Raw genomic sequence first — 7228 nt, forward strand, 5'->3', positions numbered from 1 at the left:
TATATATATACGCTTTATTATGTATATTTATGCCATTACTGCACGTATTGGAAATATATTATCTTTCGTCAGAAGTGTCCACATGCTGCTCATGCGCGTGGTCCTCCCTTGTCATTTCAATTGTGTTTTCAGACGTCGTTTTCCTGACGAAGCACGATAAAGAGATTTGCGCAAAGCTTTTCTGGGGTCCGATGGTACGGCACATCGAAACGAAAAGAAACGTTCCGTAGAACCAGCTTATGGTCATGACGAGAACGAGGAACGTACCCAATTGCACGTAACTGAGTACCGTTGCGGGCAGCATGAAGGCTCCAGCAAAAAAGGTGGTTAGGGCCGCCATGGTTAGAGCGGCGCTAAGTGTTCGCAAGGCGAACATAGACCGCCCCTCACGATCTTCGTCAGGAGCCTGGCCGTAGGAGGGATCGTGAAATCCACCGAGAGTCCGACAGCTAGTGACAAGATGGTCGACTCGAAGATGTTCAGCTCCCAACCTAAGAGGACGACAGATGCAATGACGACGAAAACTGCAAATGCAATTGTTAGTATGGCATACAGGGTCACGAGAACATTCCTGATGGCTATCAGCAGGACGACAGCCGCTACTGCCAGAGATACGCCGACCGAGAGCGGTGCACCGGTGGCCAGGCCATTCTGTAGATCGTAGAAAAACAGCTGCGTACCGTTGAAGCTCACGAACCAGCCATTCTCCATTCCCGCTGGCGCATCATCCACTTGTGAGTCTACAAATTGGTTTAGCTCCTGCCAGAAGTTACTCATTTCTTGGTAATCCTGAGATAACTTTATATTTGTTTGCAAACTGATAGTCAGTGCAACGATAGTGTCATCGTCACTGAAGAATAGACCGGGACTCCCATAATTGCAGATGTGGGGGTAAAGAACACAGCGTATCGTGGAGTAAACTTTTGCACACTGGACGAATAAATCAGGAGTATAAGGAAAATGTGTTTGACTACAGCATGGAGAGAGACTTCCCCCATCTAATGGATTTATACATGGCCCCTCCATGAAATCTCGGAAAGAATCGATAAAACATCCTTCCTCGAGCAACGGGTCTGCGTCGCTGTCGTGGAAACTCGCATTCCGGAAATTTGCACAAAACTCATACAGCCATTGTTGAGCCTCTTCTGATGTGACGTCGAACGTTTCGTCCATGACGGTCGTTCCCTCTGAGTCTGGGTCCCAGTGATCGCCATTATCCAATGCCTTGATACCCCACACAACGAAGGCGGGCAAGTTCCTGGCAGAGTCGCTTTCAAAGGCAAAGTTCTTCTTGTAGACTTGGTCGTATCGCTCGAGTATGTGACTACTTCGGAAAACTTGAAAATCGGACTGGGACGGCAAGCGCAATCGGGGTGTGATGAAGACCACGACAAATCCGCCTATTCCAAGCCCAGTCAGAAGGATTATCCACAGTATCCTCAATTTATTGATAGCGATTGGCAGATAGACCTCGAAGAAGGTGCTGCCAGCTCTGGCTATACGGTTGTAAAACCGCCCAACAGTAAACCAACATCCACAACACTTACAGGATGAGCCCTCCTCGTCGTTGCCGTTGCATAAGAAGTACTTTTCATGGATCATCACGGCCGCTGGGATCCACGTCATCGTGAGGACGAAGTTGACGATGATGGAACTGCCCGCAAACACCGAAAAGGTGCGAATGGCGGTGATTGAGCTGACGATCCCGGCGAACAGGGCCGACGACGTCGTGAAACTCGTCACAAACATGGTGATCGAAGCGTGCTTGAGCGTCTGTTGGAGAATCATAGCATGGTTAACTCGACCTCCCCCAATTTCTGCCTTGACTAACTTCCAGATGTCGACGTATACGAAACAGTCGTCAGCACCAATGCCGATGACAAGTACAACCGTGACTACGTTGATGAATCCAAAGAAGGGAACTCTAAATATGGTGTGATAAAGAAAATAAGCAACGACCATTGCCATAATCATACCTAACACAGTCATGAGGGTGATGAATAAAGACCCAACGTACATCCATATGACGAGCAAAACGAAAGCACACCCAACCCCTATGTACAACGAGTCCGACAATAGATAAGGTGCGAAAAGATTGAACTTGAAATTTCCTCCGATGCCTATTATTCGCAGAGAATCCCCTTGGAGGGAGGACGAGCTTATATGATCATTGTAAAAATCGTACCAATACCACTCGGGGAGGGGAGGAGCTACCAGGGTGTACTCTAGAGCAAAATTTCCTTCCGACACCATTGCTGCAAAATCATCGGGCGTGAGATAATGGAAAACTGTATGAATCAAAGTGCTGTAGTACGTGCAGTTGTCTGGTACGCCGATGCAGGTGATATCATCAGTGCCATCAAAACAAGCACCTGAAGCTCGATAATAGTCTACGCATTCAAGAAGCACAGTTTTCAGAACTTCTACGTCGGCTTCAACAATCCCCGCACAAGAGTCTTTACCGGCGACGAGGGCCGTCACATGCCCGAGAGACCAAGTTGGACAGCGGGTACTATTGTCCGTGTAACAACAGCTGATGAATCCGTCGGTCTCGCGATAATTTTCCCGGTCGTGTTGGCACACAGCTCTCATGACGGTTGCAGAGAACATGTCCGCTCCACCGTCAGATTGGTACACCATCCGCAATGGGTTGCTCACTACAAAATGAGAAAAAAAATATAAAGTTCTCAGAGAATAATTGAATAGGCGTTGTGGTGCAGCATTGGTAATACACGTTAAATATTGGGCTCTGACATAATCTCAGATGCCTCGGTTTCAGGGTGATCTATCACTTGGTTTAGTCCCATTTCGTCTAATAGATATTTAGTCTCAACCCACGTGGTCTAATCATATTTCGTCTGCAACCAGTTCGTCAATTGACCACTTAGTCTATGTGCCACTTCATTACCAGTTGGTCTACTTCCAGGTGGGCTATACCCATTTCGTCTAATACCTACAGTTGATCTGACGATATGGAAAAAAAAAATCAAGGAGACAAAATTGCAATTAGACCATCTGGTCATTTATAGACGAAACGAAATTAGCCAAACTGGTCATTCGACCAAGTGAGGATGAGACCAAACGGGCATTAGACAGAAGTTATATTAGACCAATGAGTTTATAGCCGTTGTGGTGTTAGACGAACTGGGAAGTAGACCATCTGATATTAGACCAAGTGGCAATAAACAGGTATCAGTGCCCTCTTTTCATGTCTTTACCATAAAGCCGGTTGCTCGGTTTTTTTATTACGGTGAAGAAGGCGGCAAAAACGACTCTTCAAGTACTTTGATCAAAGAGTTAACTATATTTGTTTTCCTGTTTCCTGTTTATGCGTGCTCAAGAAGTCACTCGTTGATGAGAATTCGAACTCACATGAATCATAAGTGACGCAACCAGTCATCTACTGCTAAAATAATACAGTTAGATAGTTATAAACAACTACAGTCTTGAGAAAAGTATCGGTTCGGTATAGAAATAATGGAGAGAGAGAAAGAGCGAAAGTGAAAAGGACAGAGAGCAAGAGAGATGGACAACTTACAAACATTTTGGCAAGAAGGAGTGAAGCGAAGTACCGACGTCGTGAGATTGCTGTCACTTGAGTCCGAGTCTTCGACGATGAAGGTTCCATCTGCAGACAGACTGGAGTTGAAAGTGGACGGATAAGGGTTGTACAACACAGTTGCAGAGTCTTCCGACGAATGTCTCTCATATGTCAGAAGGCGAGCGCTCAGGGTTGTGCCTCGCGCTTGGAACCCCTGCAGACCAGGCACACAACACGAAAAATATGGATCATTACATGGAAGTTATACAAGCTATAGAATGCGCCGTTTAGGCTGTGATAAGCAACGAATTTTGCTATGAACTCAGTTGAGTGGAAAAGCGTCACTATGTTTCGACCGTTACCATGTCGAAAGTCTTTGTGTATTATTGCAGAGCAACACAAATCGACGAAGTTGCAGAATTGACAATTAATGTTGCCTGATGCACCGTCGGGCTTTTTTTCACGTCTTGATATCAATCTTACAATAGAGATAAACAAAAACAAATTTGACAAATGTAAATTCATAAAAGAGTAAAGACATCGATAAATGACGAAATTCATGGACCATGTGCAACTTCAACAGCTACTGCGATCTGAGATTATTGTGTTAAGATTCAGGTCTCCAGTTTGACATGTCAGTGATTCTTTTATTGAAGAAACTGTTCCTCCTAATCTTTCAAAGTTCTGACATGTGCAGACACTGCCATATCAGACGGCTAAATTCCACACCAGAAGCAAACTCACGTATTGGTTCTGCCACTTTAGTCTTTCTATTCGTCCATACCCAATTTCATTCGTCTTATGATTAAACTGCAAATGAACTGTACTGTGTGCAAAGTCGGGGGAGGGGATGGTCGGCGATTTAGAGAGTCTAATACTCAATTGGAATCATTATAAGATAGAAGGTTAGAGCCTTAATCAATAGTTCCGTTAAGGCTCGAGTCAGAAGTGCAGAAGCGAAAAAATAACTTCACATCACAAGCAGTGAGTAGATAATCGTAAAACTAGACAGCTGAAAGCAGAGAAATGGCAACAAAGTTACACACCAAAAGTTCTTGCAGATTTGTAAAGAAAACACACGAAATGCCCTTTACGGCCTCTGTATTGGCACTACAAGCCTAACATTGTACACCACCGCATTTGATAACACGATTTCCATCAACTTGTTATTGATCAAAGATGATAGTAACAATTGCTAAACGTACTTTAATTGGGTCTTCGAAGGATGGCAAGGGTCCTGTGAAGACTGCCACGGCCCCAAGACCGAGGACACAGACCAGCACTGCGACCAGCACAGCGGATGGATAGTTTGCCACAAACCAAGAGTATCTGCATGGTGCAATAATTATGATAAAAGGGATTCAGTTATTGTTATAGAGATTAATGATTAAGAAACACTAGGGAGGAAGGGGGAGGGCGAAACTGAAAAGAAATGACTGACAATAAAAAGTTAGCTATTGAATTAAGGCTGAAATCTGAAATGGAAAGGTAAGTATGACACAAACAGAATTTATTCATAAAGATAATCATATGAACGGTAATTTAGCAACTTAAAGGCTTCACAACAAGAACATACATTACAGTGTACATGTATCACATGCCAGGGCGCCGCAGAACCACAAACCTGGGTGAAAAAAAAGGGGGGGGGGGCAACCCCGTACTAGAAGTTTGGCTCTAAACATGAAGTAAGCGGGAAAAGTAACATCCGAAAAACGCATGAAAACACATGAATCGGGAGGGCTATAGCACCGAGATTCCGAAGGTGAGGGTGGGAAAAGGGAGCATTGACTCTTATCTATAAATGTGTATAAAAAGACCTCGCTTGGTAAAGTTGCAACATCAACGACATCCAGAAATATATAAACAAGCATTCCGGAATTACGACAGAAGAGACATAATTGTGGAGTCTCTATCACTGCGACCGATATTTGATAAATAAAGAGGCAATTTCACATTACATCAGGACATGTGACATAGTCAATGCCAATGTTTTAGTTGACTGAAAAGTGAGCGTCGAAAATATCAAAACAATAGCTGACTTGACAGACTTCGCGGAAGAAACGTCGTAATCATTTTTCGTGTTTACCTCTCTTCCTGAGACAAAAGATTAGCTTCATTCTTTCACGATGATGAACATCTTCCGCAATAGTTGACGTTATAGTATCGAGATTTACATATTCTGTTAATCGATATGTCATATCATATTCGAGCAGGTACAAGATTATACTCACATTTTTGATAGCTTAGACGTTTTTCCTATCACAAGCAGACTTAACTCGAGTTTCACTATACAACATGCCGAATAGAAGTCTGTGTATCATAGTCATTTATATGGATGTACTGTCAAAATCACACAACTTTGTTAGCTATTGGACGTCATTCATGCTAACTGCGTTCTAATTAGGACAGTGGTCCACGTTGTCAGCACAATACGCCGAGAATTGCACTAATATATTGCGACAAGATGGGAACTAATAATCAGATAAAAGTCCGTGATATATAACGTATCGTCTGCAAATCTAATGTAGGCATCAATGCAAAGAAACAGAGACCGATGGGGGAAACAACAATATTGAACTTACCCCCTACCGCAGCCACAACCTCGTTCCCTCTCATTATCACCATCAGCCACAGCTTGCCCCCGGCCCTGGTCGGCAGTGTGCTCGTCATCGGTGCCTTGGTCCCCTCTCTCGGGATTGGAGCTGGCTGGTTTAATTTTCATCGCTTGGTTCGATGTGGTGTCAAAACGATTTACTTCTGCCGTCAAAGACCCTGAGAAATGAAGTGAATCACCTGTATCAAAGTGCGTTCATGGCTCAAACTGAGGTATGGTTGAAAAACAACAAAAAAGAAACAAGTCACCTTGTGTTCATGAACCTTTGTAGGTCTAGACACATTAGTGAGTTTCGGCTGGTGAATGACACGTGCGGGGAAACCCACAATACCATACTGAAGAGACGTATACGTCCAACCTGATTTCCCCTTACTGAGGTTTTCCCCTGCAGGACGTTGATTATATAATTTCTGTTCTTGAAGACAAATCAACGTGACTCCAAGCCATGGCGAATGATGTCATCAGGACAATGTGAGAACGGCTGGGAGACGAAGCGAAGAATCAACGCCCAAAGACGTAGCATTTTATTGAAAGCGACTGACGATCGACTAGCTAGGTCTACACTCCGCAAAATGCTAGCCTCTCCATAAGGCGACACGGTAGCATTGAAGACTTAGAGCAGAACGCCAATGGCTTAGACAACCTGTATCTCGAGTTCTGCTACAAACCTATTTCCGTAAATACATCTCGATCCCGTGCCACACTGGTCGTGTGGTACCCACGTAGCTAAGTAGACGAGTTGTATACACAGTGCCTAACAATAGAAGACAATTATCCCAACAGTGACAGCATTATCGATTTTTCTTACAGCCCAGACAGCCCGCACGTACAGACTGTAAAGTACGCATTGCGATACGACTGCCTTTCGCTCACACACCCGACCCATTTGAGTATACATTCTGTCTATCCATTCATTCATTAAAAAAATGTAAACGGATCCGATTGCTACCTCACTGTACACCAGCTCGCACTGTTTATTTTTTCAATGATTTAATTCGTAGGTAGGTGAAATCGAAACCACGGTGTCACGATATCAAATTACAATTATTATGATGACGTAATATTTCCTTGTA

General features: G+C 43.9%; 1 pseudogene; it reads right to left on the minus strand.

Moving 5' to 3' along the window:
- Positions 1–58: 58 nt before the first annotated feature.
- On the minus strand, positions 59–6593 carry LOC139735454 (protein dispatched homolog 1-like; annotated as a pseudogene).
- Positions 6594–7228: the final 635 nt, after the last annotated feature.

This window comes from Diadema antillarum, unplaced genomic scaffold (genome assembly GCF_040938485.1).
Source record: "Diadema antillarum isolate AM-2024a unplaced genomic scaffold, OU_Dant_1.0 seq00000580_RagTag, whole genome shotgun sequence".
Lineage (NCBI taxonomy): Eukaryota > Metazoa > Echinodermata > Echinoidea > Diadematoida > Diadematidae > Diadema > Diadema antillarum.